The following is a 17,674-nucleotide window of genomic DNA, read 5'->3' on the forward strand; positions in this document are numbered from 1 at the left end:
CACATCTTGCTACCAACACCCCTGTTCATTTCCAAACATTTAAGTTCATCCTAATTGAACATTCTGCTCATACTAAGCAAGAGCATCTACATTTCTTCCACAAGGCAGGAGGGAGAGTCAAAGAAGATAGAGAGGCAAAAGAAAGAGGAAACAAAAAAATGACAGCTAGGAAGCAGCAAAACGAAAAATAAATCAAAGAATAAAGAATCAGACAGTACCACCAATGTCAAGTGTCTAACATGCCTCCCCTATCCCCCACTCTTATATGCATTCACCTTGGTATATCACCTTTGTTACATTAAAGGAAGCATAATACAATGATTCTATTAGTGACAGTCTCTAGTTTATGCTGATTGCATCCCTCCCCCAGTGCCTCCCCATTTTTAGCACCTTGCAAGGTTGGCATTTGCTTGCTCTCCCTTGTAAAACAACATATTTGTACATTTTGTCACAATTGTTCAATACTCTAGATTTCACCAAGTTACACACTCCCAGTCTTTATCTTTCCTCCTTTCTTGTGGTGTCTCACATGCTCCCCATCTTCCTCTCTCAACCGTATTCATAGTTATCTTTGTTCAGTGTACTTACACTGTTGTGCTACCATCTCCCAAAATTGTGTTCCAAACCACACACTCCTGTCTTCTGTCACCCTGTAGTGCTCCCGTTAGTATTTCCTGTAGGGCAGGTGTCTAGTTCACAAAGTCTCTCATTGTCTGTTTGTCAGAAAATATTTTGAGCTCTCCCTCATATTTGAAGGACAGCTTTGCTGGATACAGGATTCTTGGTTGGTAGTTTTTCTTTCAGTATCTTAAATATATCACACCACTTCCTTCTTACCTCCATGGTTTCTGCTGAGAGATCCGCACATAGTCTTATTAAGCTTCCTTTGTATGTAATGGATTGCTTTCTCTTGCTGCTTCAGGATTCTCTTTTTGTCTTTGACATTTGATAATCTGATTATTAAGTGTCTTGGCGTAGGCCTATTCATATCTCTTCTGTTCGGAGTACGCTGCGCTTCTTGGATCTGTAATTTTATGTCTTTCATAAGAGATGGGAAATTTTCATTAATTATTTCCTCTATTATTGCTTCTGGCCCCTTTCCCTTCTCTTCTCCTTCTGGGACACCAATGATACGTACATTCTTGTACTTTGTTTCATCCTTGAGTTCCCGGAGACGTTGCTCATATTTTTTCATTCTTTTCTCCATCTGCTCCTTTGCGTGTAGGCTTCAGGTGTTTTGTTCTCCAGTGCCTGAGTGTTTTCTTCTGCCTCTTGAGATCTGCTGTTGTATGTTTCCATTGTGTCTTTCATCTCTTGTGTTGTGCCTTTCATTTCCATAGATTCTGCTAGTAGGTTTTTTGAACTTTTGATTTCTGCCGTATACATGTCCAGTGCTTCCTTTACAGCCTCTATCTCTTTTGCAATATTTTCTCTAAACTTTTTGAATTGATTTAGCATTAGTTGTTTAAATTCCTGTATCTCAGTTGAAGTGTACATTGTTCCTTTGACTGGGCCATAACTTTGTTTTTCTTAGTGTAGGTTGTAATTTTCTGTTGTCTAGGCATGGTTTCCTTGGTTATCCAAATCAGGTTTTCCCAGACCAGAACAGGCTCAGGTCCCAGAGGGAAGAAATATTCAGTATCTGGTTTCCCTATGGGTGTGTCTTAGAAAATTGCTCCACCCTTTGATGCCTCGGGTCACTGTGCTTTTCTGCCCAGCAGGTGATGCCTGTTAGCCTATAATTCTTGACTGGTGTGAGGAGGTATGGCCGTGTTCCCCCAGGCTCTGGGGTCTGGTTCTGAATGGAAAGGGCCCCACCCATTTCCTCCTAGAGAAGACAGACCCCTCAGGTGGAGGTCATTAGCATTTCAGTGGTCTCTGTCTCTGCTTGTGCTGTCTCTGCCCTTCCCCTAGTCACAGCCCTGGAAGCTGAAAATGACTGGGGCTTTCTCCACTGAGCCAAAAAAGAAACAGATAGTCCCCTTCAGACCCAGTCCAAGGCAACCCTCCGGCTCTCCCATGTCAATCGTCACCCAAAGCCTCTGTCTGTTTTTTGGGGCTGCGTACCTGTAGTGAGCAGTTCACACTCGCTACTTAAAACCCCAGTTGGAGCTCAGCTGAGCTGTATTCGCTTGCTGGGAGAGAGCTTCTCTGTGGCACCACAAGGCTCTGCAGCTCGGGCTATGGGAGAGGGGGTCTCCCGACCTGGTTCCGCAGGTTTTACTTACAGATTTTATGCTGTGTTCTCGGGCATTCCTCCCAATTCAGGTTGGTGTATGATGAATAGATGGTCTCGTTTGTCCCCCCGCAGTTATTCTGGATTATTTACTAGTTGTTTCTGGTTTTTTGTAGTTGTTCCAGGGGGACTACTTAGCTTCCACTCCTCTCTATGCCGCCATCTTGCCCAAGTCCGATAACTTTTTTATTACTTAGAATTTGTGATGAAGGAGAAGAACCAAGAATTTTGTTTTCCATGTCAGGTTAGAGCTGGTTGTGTGTGTGTGTGTGTGTGTGTGTGTGTGTGTGTGTGTGTGTGTGTGTTTTGACGCAGTTCTTGGCTGGGTTGTGACTCCACAACCCAGGGCTGTAGTGATGGTGAAGAAGAGGGCAGTTGCTAATATATTAGGTTTTGTGGTCAGCTAACACCAACTGAAGAGTCAGATTTCACTGACAACTATATAGTAATTGCTTACTAAGTGATTTTGGTTTAAAAAAATCCAGAGTCAAATTAGGCTTGTTACAATAAGAACTTTCTGGTTTCGGGTATTTCTCTGAATTGTTCCACAGTCAACAAAGTTTGTGTTTTAAGATTAGGTTTTCTTCCCAACTTTTTACCTTGAAAAATTTGAGCTTCCATCCATGGACACGTCAAGAATCGCATGTTGTATTTTGGTTGTCGGATTGCTTTGTCCATTAATCTGGAAACTTCTCATTCATCTTTTTGTGGTGTGTCCTTTATGTTAATGAGTCCATGTAAGTTGTCTTGTAGAATGGTCTACAGTCTGAATTTGTCTTAGTGTTTTCTTATGATTAGATTCAGGTTAATTTTTTTTTTTTAACAAGAATAGTAACTCGATAGGTGGTGTTTGAGATTAATTTGTTTAAAAAAATTCTTTGGGTATGGATGAGTATATTGAGTATGAGTCTCTTTTGATGTAAGTAATGTCAGCACTTTAGGTTTGGAAAGCAGGTACATCAGGCAGGCAGGTACACACGCGGTTGACTTGGGGAGAGGCGTCGGGATTTGCCATTGCCCTATAGGTGACATTAAAGCCCAAGACAGGATGAGCTTCCCTAGGGAGCAAATGCAGAGAACAGCACCCAGTGCTGGTGCTCCACCACAAACAGAAAAGGAAAAACCCCGAGGGACACGAAGGAGATGACAGCAAGGCAGGAGAACTGACAGTTGCTCTTCCAGTCTTTCAAATCTGAAGTCGAGATGTCCCCGAGCTGTGGTTTATTTCAGGTGTGATTGATGGTCAGTAATTTGATGATTTGTTGTTCCTTTCCTCGAAGGCAACTCAGGCAGAGAATTTGCTTTTCTTTCATCCAGTGTTGTGGTCTTGACTTCTGTGGTCCTGCAGCACTGTCTCTCATGCTGACCTGTCATGGGTCAGAACGCAAAGCCACGCAGCGAGGACAGATGGTGGCATCTTGCCAACGGAGCAGAGCACGGCAAAGGGCAGGCGGTCAGTGGGCTGTGCTCACGCTTCTGTGCAGGTCTAGCTGACTTGGGTTAAAAACTAGACTGTACCATTGGTGCTGTGGTTTCATATAAATGCAGATAATTTATAAAATATTTCTGAGAAGAAAAGGGCAAATCAAGTGCACAAGGAAGTACAAAATGAAGTTTGCTTGGATGTGGTATGTTGCATAGCACTTCAGGAGTTGAGGAAATGTCAAATGAAGACTCCAAAAATTGAAAATCACTACTTTGGAAATGGCCTGGTATATTCTTTTCTAGATAATAATGGCTCACCGGGGGAGGAAATACTGCACTATCTGGATGCTGAAGTTTAAAAAGGATTTTCTAATGGAGATAAAAAGAGATGAAAACCTTTAGTTTTAGGCTTGCCCATGGCCCTGGTTTGGTTTACATTCTCCAGGTCTTCAGGCTGGTGGGGGAAGGAGTGGATGAAGCATATGGTTGCCTGGTGTATGCAATCACCGAAGTCAGAGAACTTCGCAGCTATCCTCGGGGGCCCTGAACTTTGGTTTGATCTTGATGTTCCAAAGCTGGGCCAAAACTGCCTCTTCTTCATCCCTAGAGGTCATGTGATGTCACATAGCCAAATCATTAACCAGCTTTCCGGAGAAATTGGTATGTAAATGGTGTGGTTTTTTTTTTTTAAGGCAATTTTATTGAGATACATTCACACAGCATAGAAACCATTTGAAGTGTACAATCATTGGTTCACATCATCACATGGTTGTGCATACAGCCCCATGATCAAATTTAGAACATTTTCATTACTCAAGAAAAGAAAAAAAACCCTAATCCTCTCATACTCCTTATTCCCCTGTATTATTGACCCATAGTGTTGGTGTGGTACATTTGTTACTGTTGGTGAAAGAATACTAAAATATTAGTGTTAACTATAAGCCAGTTTGCAGTAGTACATCTTTTCCCATATACCTCTCTATTATTAAGTCTTTATGATAGTGTTGTACATCTGCTCTAGTTCATGAAAGAACTTTTTTATATTCGCACACTTAATCTCAGACGTCCACTGCAAGATTCACTGTGTTATACATTCCCATGTTTTAACCTCCAACTTTCCTTCTGGTGACACATGCAACTAAACTTCCCCTTTCCACCACATTCACACACCATTCAGCCCTGTTAACAGTGTTTGTATTTTTTTTTTATTTTTTTATTAAGATTTATTCACAAAGCATACAATCATCCAAAGTATATAATCCATTGATCACATTACCATCATATAGTTGTTCATTCATCACCCTGATCTATTTTTTTTTTAACATTTCCCTTGTAGCTGAAAAAGTGAAAGCAAGAATAAAAAAAAATGAGTAAAAACAGAAAACCCAAATTGTCTCCCCCCCATTCTTCCTTTAGTTTTTTTTGCCCCCATTTTTCTACTCATGCATCCATACACTGGACAAAGGAGTGTGTGGTCCATATGGCTTTCCCAATCACATTGTCACCCCTCATAAGCTACATTATTACACAATCGTCTTCAAGATTCAAGGGTTCTGGTTTGTAGTTTGATAGTTTCAGGTATTTACTGCTAGCTATTCCGATTCATTAGAAGCTAAAAAGGGTTAACTATATTGTACGTAAGAGTGCCCAGCAGAGTGAACTCTCAGTTCCTTTTGGAATTTCTCAGCCACTGAAACTTATTTCATTTCATTTCACATCCCCTTTTTGGTCAAGAAGATGTTCTCCATCTTACGATGCCGAGTCTAGATTCCTCCCTGGGAGTCATATTCCATGTTGCCAGGGAGATTTACACTCCTGGGTGTCAGATCCCTCGTAGGGCAGAGGGCAGTGATTTCACCTTTCAAGTTGGCTTAGCTAGAGAGAGAGGGCCACATCTGAGCAACAAAGAGGCATTCAGGAGGAGACTCTTAGGCACAATTATAGGCAGGCCTAGCCTCTCCTTTGTAGTCACGGTCATCCCAGGGGCAAGTCCCATGATAGAGGGCTCGGCACATCAAACTGCCTGTCCCCAATGTCCGCGAGCACATCAGCAACCATCAAGGTGGGGAAGCCCAATACCCCTGCATTCTCCCCCAGCTCCTCAGGGGGGTTCTGCATATTTTTTTCATTTTTTTTTTTAAATTAACTATTAACTATCACAAAATTTAAAAAAAATACAGTAAAAGAACATTTCAAACAAACTGAAACAAGGGAATAAGAAAAAGACAACTGACCTAAAATTACTACTTTACTTCCAACATGTTCCTCCTTTACCCCAAGAAAATAGACTATAATCCAGGAAAGGAATACAAAAGAAAGATAACCTAGGATAGCAACATTTCTGTGAACTTGTTCCTACCATACCCACCAGAAAGTAACAAACCATAGTCATTCCTGGACATTCCCAGAACATTAAATTTTCCCACGATAACTTACCTGTTCTTATTAGGTTATCATTCCACCTTCACTAATTGCTCTCTATTGCTAGCCCCCCTACATTATACATTATAAACCATTTATTTTACATTTTCTCAATGTTCACATTAGTGGTAGCATATAATATTTCTCCTTTTGTGCCTGCCTTATTTCGCTCAGCATTATGTCTTCAAGTTGCATCCACATTGTCATGTTTCACAACATCATTCCTTCTTACTGCTGCATAGTGTTCCATCGTGTGTATATACCACATTTTATTTATCCGCTCATCTGTTGAAGGACATTTGGGTTGTTTCCATCCCTTGGTGATTGTGAATAATGCTGCTATGAACATTGGCCTGCAGATATCTGTTCGTGTCACTGCTTTCAGATCTTCTGGGTATATACCGAGAAGTGCGACTGCTGGATCGAAGGGTAACTCTATATCTAGTTTTTAAGGAACTGCCAGACTGACTTCCAGAGTGGCTGAACCATTATACAGTCCCACCAACAATGAATAAGAGTTCCAATTTCTCCACATCCCCTCCAGCATTTGTAGTTTCCTGTTTGTTTAATGGCAGGCATTCTAATTGGTGTGAGACGGTATCTCGTTGTGGTCCTAATTTGCATCTCTCTAATAGCTAGTGAAGCTGAACATTTTTTCATGTGTTTCTTGGCCATTTGTATTTCTTCTTCAGAAAAGTGCCTTTTCATATCTTTTGCCTATTTTACAATTGGGCTCTCTATTCTATTGTCGTTGAGTTGTACAATTTCTTTATATATGCAAGATATCAGTGTTTTGTCAGATACATGGTGTTCTAGTTTTCTAATGCTGCTGGAATGCAAAACACCAGAGATGGATTGGCTTTTATAAAAGGGGTTTATTTGGTTACACAGTTACAGTCTTAAGGCCATAAAGTGTCCAAGGTAACAACACATCAGCAATCAGGTACCTTCACTGGAGGATGGCCAATGGTGTCCGGAAAACCTCTGTTAGCTGGGAAGGCACATGACTGGCATCTGCTCCAAAGTTCTGGTTTCAAAATGGCTTTCTCCCGGGATGTTCCTCTCTAGGCTGCAGTTCCTCAAAAATGTCACTCTTAGTTGCACTTGGGATATTTGTCCTCTCTCAGCTTCACCAGAGCAAGAGTCTGCTTTCAATGGCCATCTTCAAACTCTCTCATCTGCAGCTCCTGTGCTTTCTTCAAAGTGTCCCTCTTGGCTGTAGCAAGCTTGCTCCTTCTTTCTGATCTTATATAGTGCTCCAGTAATTTAATTCAGACCCACCCAATGGGTGGGTCAACACCGCCATGGAAATTATCCAATCAGAGTCATCACCCACAGTTGGGTGGGGCACACCTCCACGGAAACACTCAAAGAATTACAATCTAATTAACACTGATAGGTCTGCCCACACAAGATTACATCAAAGATAATGGCATTTGGGGGAACATAATACATTCAAACTGGCACACATGGTTTCCAAAAATTTTTTCCCATTGAGTTGGCTGCCTTTTCACCTTTTTGACAAATTTCTTTGAGGTAGAGAAACTTCTAAGTTTGAGGAGTTCCCATTTGTCTATTTTTCCTTTCGTTGCTTGTGCTTTGGGTGTAAGGTCTAGGAAATGACTGCCTAACACAAGGTCTTGAAGATGTTTCCCTATATTATCTTCCAGGAGTTTTATCATACTGTCTTTTATATTGAGGTCTTTGATCCACTTTGAGTTAATTTTTGTGTAGGATGTGAGGTAGGGGTTCTCTTTCATACTTTTGGATATGGATATCCAACTCTCCCAGCCCCATTTGTTGAAAACACTGTGATATCCCAGTTCAGTTGCTTTGGGGGCCTTATCAAAGATCAGGCAACTGTAAATCTGGGGGTCTATCTCCAAATTCTCAATTCAATTCCATTGATCAATATGTCTATCTTTGTGCCAGTACCATGCTGTTTTGATTACTGTAGCTTTATAATAAGATTGAAAGTCAGGGATTGTAAGTCCCTCCTACTTCATTTTTCTCTTTTAGAGTGTTTTTAGCAATTTGAGGCATCTTCCCTTTCCAAATAAATTTGATAATTAGCTTTTCCAAGTCTGCAAAGTAGGTTGTTGGAATTTTGATAGGAATTGGATTGAATCTGTAGATGAGTTTGGGTAGAATTGACATCTTAATGACATTTAACCTTCCTATCCATGATCATGGAATATTTTTCCATCTTTTAAGGTCCCTTTCTATTTCTTTTAGTAGAGTTATGTAGTTTTCTTTATATAGATCTTTTACTTCTTTGGTTAAGTTTATTCCTAGGTACTTGATATTTTTAGTTGCTATTGAGAATGGTATCTTTTTCTTGAGTGTCTCTTCAATTTGTTCATTTCTAGCATATAGAAACATTACTGACTTATCTGCATTAATCTTGTATCCCACTACTTTGCTAAATTTATTAGCTCTAGTAGCTGTATCGTCGATTTCTCAGGGTTTTCCAGATATAAGATCATATCATCTGCAAATAATGACAGTTTTACTTCTTCCTTTCCAATATGGATGCCTTTTATTTCTTTGTCTTGCCGGATTGCCCTGGCTAGCACTTCCAGCACAATGTTGAATAACAGTGGTGACAGCGGGCATTCTTGTCTCATTCCTGATCTTAGAGGGAAGGCTTTCAGACTCTTGTCATTGAGTACTCTGCTGGCTTTGGGTTTTTCATATATGTTCCTTTTTTTTTTAATCTTCATTTTATTGAGATATATTCACATACCACTCAGTCATACAAAACAAGTCGTACTTTCGATTGTTTACAGTACCATTACATAGTTGTACATTCATCACCTAAATCAATCCCTGACACCTTCATTAGCACACACACAAAAATAACAAGAATAATAATTAGGGTGAAAAAGAGCAATTGAAGTAAAAAAGAACACTGGGTACCTTTGTCTGTTTGTTTCCTTCCCCTATTTTTCTACTCATCCATCCATAAACTAGACAAAGTGGAGTGTGGTCCTTACGGCTTTCCCAATCCCATTGTCACCCCTCATAAGCTACATTTTTATACAACTGTCTTCGAGATTCATGGGTTCTGGGTTGTAGTTTGATAGTTTCAGGTATACACCACCAGCTACCCCAATTCTTTGGAACCTAAAAAGGGTTGTCTAAAGTGTGCGTAAGAGTGCCCACCAGAGTGACCTCTCGGCTCCTTTTGGAATCTCTCTGCCACTGAAGCTTATTTCATTTCCTTTCACATCCCCCCTTTTGGTCAAGAAGATGTTCTCCGTCCCACGATGCTGGGTCTACATTCCTCCCCGGGAGTCATATTCCACGTTGCCAGGGAGATTCACTCCCCTGGGTGTCTGATCCCACGTACGGGGGAGGGCAGTGATTTCACCTTTCAAGTTGGCTTAGCCAGAGAGAGAGGGCCACATCTGAGCAACAAAGAGGCATTCGGGAGGAGGCTCTTAGGCACAACCATAGGGAGGCCTAGCCTCTCCTTTGCAGCAACCGTCTTCCCAGGGTAAAACTTATGGTAGAGGGCTCAACCCATCAAACCACCAGTCCCCTATGTCTGTGGTCATGTTAGCAACCATCGAGGTGGGGTAGGCGAATACCCCTGCATTCTCCACAGGCTCCTCAAGGGGGCACTACATCTTTTTTTTCCCTTGTTTTTCTTTTTTTTTTTTTAACTTTCCCTTCTTTTTTAAATCAACTGTATGAAAAAAAAGTTAAAAAGAAAACAAACATACAATAAAAGAACATTTCAAAGAGACCATAACAAGGGAGTAAGAAAAAGACAACTAACCTAAGATAACTGCTTAACTTCCAACATGTTCCTACTTTACCCCAAGAAAGTTACCTAATATAGCAACATTTCTGTGAACTTGTTCCTACTATATCCATCAGAAATTAACAGACCATACTCATTCCTGGGCATCCCCAGAACGTTAAATAGCTTATCTGTTCTTCTTGGATTATTGTTCCCCCTTCCTTAATTGCTCTCTATTGCTAGTTCCCCTACATTCTACATTATAAACCATTTGTTTTACATTTTCCAAAGTTCACATCAGTGGTAGCATATAATATTTCTCTTTTTGTGCCTGGCTTATTTCGCTCAGCATTATGTCTTCAAGGTTCATCCATGTTGTCATATGTTTCACGAGATCGTTCCTTCTTACTGCCGCGTAGTATTCCATCGTGTGTATATACCACATTTTATTTATCCACTCATCTGTTGAAGGACATTTGGGTTGTTTCCATCTCTTGGCAATTGTGAATAATGCTGCTATGAACATTGGCGTGCAGATATCTGTTCGTGTCACTGCTTTCCGACCTTCCGGGTATATACCGAGAAGTGCAATCGCTGGATCGAATGGTAACTCTATATCTAGTTTTCTAAGGAACTGCCAGACTGACTTCCAGAGTGGCTGAACCATTATACAGTCCCACCAACAATGAATAAGAGTTCCAATTTCTCCACATCCCCTCCAGCATTTGTAGTTTCCTGTTTGTTTAATGGCAGCCATTCTAACGGGTGTTAGATGGTATCTCATTGTGGTCTTAATTTGCATCTCTCTAATAGCTAGTGAAGCTGAACATTTTTTCATGTGTTTCTTGGCCATTTGTATTTTCTCTTCAGAGAACTGTCTTTTCATATCTTTTGCCCATTTTATAATTGGGCCGACTGTACTATTGTCATTGAGTTGTAGGATTTCTTTATATATGCAAGATATCAGTCTTTTGTCAGATACATGGTTTCCAAAAATTTTTTCCCATTGAGTTGGCTGCCTCTTTACCTTTTTGAGAAATTCCTTTGAGGTGCAGAAACTTCTAAGCTTGAGGAGTTCCCATTTATCTATTTTCTCTTTTGTTGCTTGTGCTTTGGGTGTAAAGTCTAGGAAGTGGCCGCCTAATACAAGGTCTTGAAGATGTTTTCCTACATTATCTTCTAGGAGTTTTATGGTACTTTCTTTTATATTGAGATCTTTGGTCCATTTTGAGTTAATTTTGGTGTAGGGGTGAGGTAGGGGTCCTCTTTCATTCTTTTGGATATGGATATCCAACTCTCCCAGCCCCATTTGTTGAAAAGACCATTATGACTCAGTTCAGTGACTTTGGGGGCCTTATCAAAGATCAGTCGGCCATAGATCTGAGGGTCTATCTCTGAATTCTCAATTCGATTCCATTGATCTATATGTCTATCTTTGTGCCAGTACCATGCTGTTTTGGCAACTGTGGCTTTATAATAAGCTTTAAAGTCAGGGAGTGTAAGTCCTCCCACTTCGTTTTTCTTTTTTAGAGTGTCTTTAGCAATTCGAGGCATCTTCCCTTTCCAGATAAATTTGATAACTAGCTTTTCCAAGTCTGCAAAGTAGGTTGTTGGAATTTTGATTGGGATTGCATTGAATCTGTAGATGAGTTTGGGTAGAATTGACATCTTAATGACATTTAGCCTTCCTATCCATGAACGTAGAATATTTTTCCATCTTTTAAGGTCCCCTTCTATTTCTTTTAGTAGAGTTATGTAGTTTTCTTTGTATAGGTCTTTTACATCTTTGGTTAAGTTGATTCCTAGGTACTTGATTTTTTTAGTTGCTATTGAAAATGGTATCTTTTTCTTGAGTGTCTCTTCAGTTTGTTCATTTCTAGCATATAGAAACATTACTGACTTATCTGCATTAACCTTGTATCCTGCTACTTTGCTAAATTTGTTTATTAGCTCTAGTAGCTGTATCGTCGATTTCTCAGGGTTTTCTAGATATAAGATTATATCATCTGCAAACAATGACAGTTTTACTTCTTCTTTTCCAATTTGGATTCCTTTTATTTCTTTGTCTTGCCGGATTGCCCTGGCTAGCACTTACAGCACAATGTTGAATAACAGTGGTGACAGCGGGCATCCTTGTCTTGTTCCTGATCTTAGAGGGAAGGCTTTCAGTCTCTCACCATTGAGCACTATGCTGGCTGTGGGTTTTTTTCATATATGCTCTTTATCATGTTGAGGAAGTTTCCTTCAATTCCTACCTTTTGAAGTGTTTTTATCAAAAACGGATGTTGGATTTTGTCAAATGCTTTTTCAGCATCTATTGAGATGATCAATTGATTTTTCCCTTTTGACTTGTTAATGTGTTGTAATACATTGATTGATTTTCTTATGTTGAACCATCCTTGCATGCCTGGAATGAACCCCACTTGGTCATGGTGTATGATTTTTTTAATGTGTCTTTGGATTCGATTTGCAAGTGTTTTGTTGAGGATTTTTGCATCTATATTCATTAGGGAGATTGGCCGGTAGTTTTCCTTTTTTGTAGCATCTTTGCTTGGTTTTGGTATTAGATTGATGTTAGCTTCATAAAATGAGTTAGGTAGTGTTCCATTTTCTTCAATGTTTTGAAAGAGTTTGAGTAAGATTGGTGTCAGTTCTTTCTGGAAAGTTTGGTAGAATTCCCCTGTGAAGCCATCTGGCCCTGGGCATTTATTTGTGGGAAGATTTTTGATGACTGATTGGATCTCTTTGCTTGTGATGGGTTGGTTGAGGTCTTCTGTTACTTCTCTGGTCAGTCTAGGTTGTTCATATGTTTCCAGGAAATTGTCCATTTCCTCTACATTATCCAGTTTGTTGCCATACAGTTGTTCATAATATCCTCTTATAATTTTTTTAATTTCCTCAGGATCTGCAGTTATGTCACCTTTTTCATTCATTATTTTGTTTCTATGGGTCTTCTCTCTTTTTGATTTTGTCAGTCTAGCTAGGGGCTTGTCAATCTTGTTGATCTTCTCAAAGAACCAACTTTTGGTGATATTTATCCTCTCTATTGTTTTTTTGTTCTTTATGTCATTTATTTCTGCTTTAATCCTTGTTATTTCTTTTCTTCTACTTGGTTTAGGATTGGTTTGCTCTTCATTTTCTAGCTTCTTCAGTTGATCCATTAGTTCTTTGATTTTGGCTCTTTCTTCCTTTTTAATATATGCGTTTAGTGCTATAAATTTCCCCCTTAGCACTGCTTTTGCTGCATCCCATAGGTTTTTGTATGTTGTGTTCTCATTTTCATTCATCTCTATATATTTAGCAATTTCTCTTGCTATTTCTTCTTTGACCCACTGATTGTTTAGGAGTGTGTTGTTTAACCTCCAGGTATTTGTGAATTTTCTAAGTCTCTGATGGTTATTGACTTCTAATTGTATTCCATTGTGGTCAGAGAATGTGCTTTGAATAATTTCAATCTTTTTAAATTTTATTGAGGCTTGTTTTATGTCCCAGCATATGATCTATTCTTGAGAAAGTTCCGTGAGCACTACAAAAGTATGTGTATCCTGGTGATTTGGGATGTAATGTCTTCTATAAGTCTGTTAAATCTAATTCATTTATCAGATTGTTTAGGTTTTCAATTTCCTTATTGGTCTTCTGTCTGGTTGATCTATCTATAGGAGAGAGTGATGTGTTGAAGTCTCCCACAATTATTGTGGAAACATCAATTGCTTCCTTTAGTTTTGCTAGTGTTTCTCTCATGTATTTTGTGGCACCTTGATTGGGTGCATAGACATTTACGATTGTTATTTCTTCTTGTTGAATTGCCCCTTTTATTAGTATGTAGTGGCCTTCTTTGTCTCTCAAAACATCCCTGCATTTGAAGTCTATTTTATCTGAGATTAATATTGCTACACCTGCTTTCTTTTGGCTGTAGGTTGCATGAAATATTTTTTTCCATCCTTTCACTTTCAGTTTCTTTGTGTCCCTGTGTCTAAGATGAGTCTCTTGTATGCAACATATTGATGGTTCATTTTTTTTGATCCATTCTGCGAATCTATATCTTTTAATTGGGGAGTTTAATCCATTTACATTCAACGTTATAACCGTGAAGGCATTTCTTGAATCAGCCATCTTCTCCTTTGGTTTATGTTTGTCATATTTTTCCCCTCTCTCTATTAATATCCTTTATTGTACCCATACCAAATCTCTTTAGTACTGAACCTTTCTCCAAGTTTCTCTGTCCTTTCTTTGTTTCTCTGTCTGTAGGGCTTCTTTAGTATCTCCAGTAGGGCAGGTCTCTTGTTAGCAAATTCTCTCAGCATTTGTTTGTCTGTGAAAAATTTAAGCTCTCCCTCAAATTTGAAGGAGAGCTTTGCTGGATAAAGTATTCTTGGCTGGAAATTTTTCTCCCTCAGAATTTTCAATATATCGTGCCACTGCCTTCTCGCCTCCATGGTGGCTGCTGAGTAGTCACTACTTAGTCTTATGCTGTTTCCTTTGTATGTGGTGAATTGCTTTTCTCTTGCTGCTTTCAGAACTTGCTCCTTCTCTTCTGTGTTTGACAGTGTGATCAGTATATGTCTCGGAGTAGGTTTATTTGGATTTATTCTATTTGGAGTTTGCTGAGCATTTATGATTTGTGTATTTATGTTGTTTAGAAGATTTGGGAAGTTTTCCCCAACAATTTCTTTGAATACTCTTCCTAGACCTTTACCCTTTTCTTCCCCTTCTGGGACACCAATGAGTCGTATATTTAGACGTTTCATATTATCTATCATATCCCTGAGGTCCATTTCGATTTTTTCAATTTTTTTTCCCCATTCTTTCTTTTATGCTTTCATTTTCCATTCTGTCATCTTCCAGGTCACTGATTCGTTGTTCAACTTGCTGTAGTCTTGTACTATGAGTGTCCAGAATCTTTTTAATTTGGTCAACAGTTTCTTTAATTTCCATAAGATCATCCATTTTTTTTATTTAGTCTTGCAATGTCTTCTTTATGCTCTTCTAGGGTCTTCTTGATTTCCTTTGTATCCCATACTATGGTCTCATTGTTCATCTTTAGTTCTTTGAGTAGCTGCTCTACGTGCTGTGTCTCTTCTGATCTTTTCATTTGGGTGCTTGGGCTTGGGTTATCCATATCGTCTGGTTTTTTCATATGCTTTATAATTTTCTGTTGTTTTTGGCCTCGTGGCATTTGCTGAACTTGATAGGGTTCTTTTGGGATTTGTAGACCAATTGAAGTCCTTATCTCTAATTTATCAGATCTACAGCTTCGTGGAGTACAGTTTCTCTAACTAACCAGCAGGTGGCGTCCACGAGCCACCTGTTCTCCACAAGCCAGTTCTCCCCTGCTTAGCCTTTTTGGTGAGTGGGGGGAGTGAGTCTTGTGGAGTCCAATTGGTGTACCAAGCTTGCGTGTGTAGTTGGTGTTGCCTGCCCTGTATACGGGGCGTTTTGTTTCTGGGCAGTCAGGGAGGGGGGTGGGCCCCCTAACAATCAAATCTCCCTGGTGATCCTAGAATTTTAAAGCTGCTTGCAATAGTCTAATCCTTTCAGTTCAGTCCTGCCACAGTTTTGTCTCTGCCACTGACCCACAAGTCTTTGGTATTGGCGTATGGCTCCTGAGACTTGCAAGTGGGCCCCTCTTCCAGGCTGTGCACCCCGCGTCCTCTGTTGAGGGATGACTGTGCTATGTCACAGGTGAGTGCCATCCCCCCAGGGCAGTTCTGGGCTGCTGGGCTGTGCAGGGAGGCTCCCAGTCTGCTGAAATGATGGCTGAATGGGTCTTTGTTAATTCACACTGCTCCACCTTCCCAACTCTGGGACAATCAGCTGAGGTTGCAGGGAAGGCTAATGTCCACGCCCAGTTTTGTGGTGTGTGCCTGTTATTTGAAGCGCTTCCGTCACACTGGGTTGTCTGGGGCAGCTCTGGGCTATGGGGCTGGCGATGGGCAGGAGTGTTTCCTGTCCACCAGGATGATGGCTATGAGCGGACACCCCCCTTTTTTTGGGAAGTTGTGGTGTTTAGTGAATTTTCTCAGCCACTGGATTATTGCCTTTTGTCTCAGAGCTCTCTTAGTTCTGCTCTTGACTTGACCTGCCCAAATTGCAAATCTTTGAAGCTTTCTGTATTGGGCTTCTTAGAGTAATTGTTTTAGAAAAAGAAAAAAAGGATTAAAAAAAAAAAAAAAAAAAAAGGGCCCTCCTCAGAGATCTAATGGGTTATTGAAATGCTAAGAAACAAAGCAACGAGGGCCATTAAGGAAAGGTCCACAGGGCAGAGAGATCAGCTTTTCTTCGGGATTTGCATATGAGCCTCAGGGCCTGAGCTCTGCCCTTCCCCTTTCTATGTTCACCAGAACTCCAAAAATCCTCCACTTTTATTTTGGAGTTTTTCGTGTTGTTTTTTTTTCTATGCCTGTCTCCTCTCTGCTGGGCTGGCTGCTCTCAGATTCTCTGGTGTCTGGTCTCAGTCTATCTATGGTTGGAGTCTGGATCAGTAGAATGAGTTTCTGATAAGGGCTGCCACTGCAGTTCTCCCTTCTCCTTCCCGGAGCTGACAGCCCCTCCTCCCACGGGACTGAGCCTGGCAGGGAGGGGTGCGGGTCCCCTGGCCGCCAAAAACTTACAGATTTCGCTGATCTCCGCAGTTCACGTTTTCATGAGTGTTGTATGAAGTATGCCCAAAGTCAGATTGCTCTGTGGTGTCCAGTCCACGCAGTTCCTGGCTTTCTACCTACTTTCCTGGAGGAGTAACTGAAACATACAGCTCACCAGTCCGCCATCTTGCCCCGCCTCCTTCCCATTCTTTTTAAATAGGCAGAAAGGATACTGGAATAAGAAAAGACTCAACTCCTTTGTCTCTGAGCTTCTCCCAAATGAGCACTATGGGGACTAAGCACTAGGGAAATGCACTGTGGCTGTCAGGCTGGCTTGCCACTCTGGGAGTCTCCATATATGTTCTTTATCATATTGAGGAAATTTCCTTCAACTCCTACCTTTTGAGTTGTTTTTATCAACAAGGGATGTTGGATTTTGTTGAATGCTTTTTCAGCATCTTTTGAGATGATCATTTGATTTTTCCCTTTTGATTTGTTCATGTGTTGTAATACATTGATTTTCTTATGTTGAACCATCCTTGCATGCCTGGAATGAACCCCACTTGGTCATGGTGTATAATTTTTTAAATGTGTCTTTGGATTCAATTTGCAAGTATTTTGTTGAGAATTTTTGCATCCATATTCATTAGGGAGATTGGCCTGTAGTTTTCCTTTTTTGTAGCATCTTTGCCTGGTTTGAGTATTAGATCGATGTTAGCTTCATGAAATGGGTTAGGTAGTGTTCCATTTTCTCCAATGTTTTGAAAGAGTTTAAGTAAGATTGGTGTCAGTTCTTTTGGGAAAGTTTGGTAGTATACCCCTGTGAAGCCGTCTGGCCCATTTATTTGTGGGAAGTTTTTTGATGACTGATTGTATCTCTTTGCTTGTGATTGGTTGGTTGAGGTCTTCTGTTTCTTCTCTGGTCAGTCTAGGTTGTTCATATGTTTCCAGGAAATTGTCCATTTCCTCCACATTATCCAGTTTGTTGGCATACAGTTGTTCATAGTATCTTCTTAGAATTTTTTTTTAATTTCTTCAGGATCCACAGTAATGTCACCTTTCTCATTCATTATTTTGTTTATATGGGTCTTCTCTCTTTTTGATTTTGTCAGTCTAGCTAGGGGCTTGTCAACCTTGTTGATCTTCTCCAAGAACCAACTTTTGATGTTATTTATTCTCTTTGTTGTTTTTTTGTTCTCTATGTCATTTATTTTTGCTTTAATCCTTGTTATTTCTTTTCTTCTACTTGGTTTAGGATTAGTT

Source organism: Choloepus didactylus, chromosome 20 (assembly GCF_015220235.1).
Source record: "Choloepus didactylus isolate mChoDid1 chromosome 20, mChoDid1.pri, whole genome shotgun sequence".
Classification (NCBI taxonomy): Eukaryota; Metazoa; Chordata; class Mammalia; order Pilosa; family Megalonychidae; genus Choloepus; species Choloepus didactylus.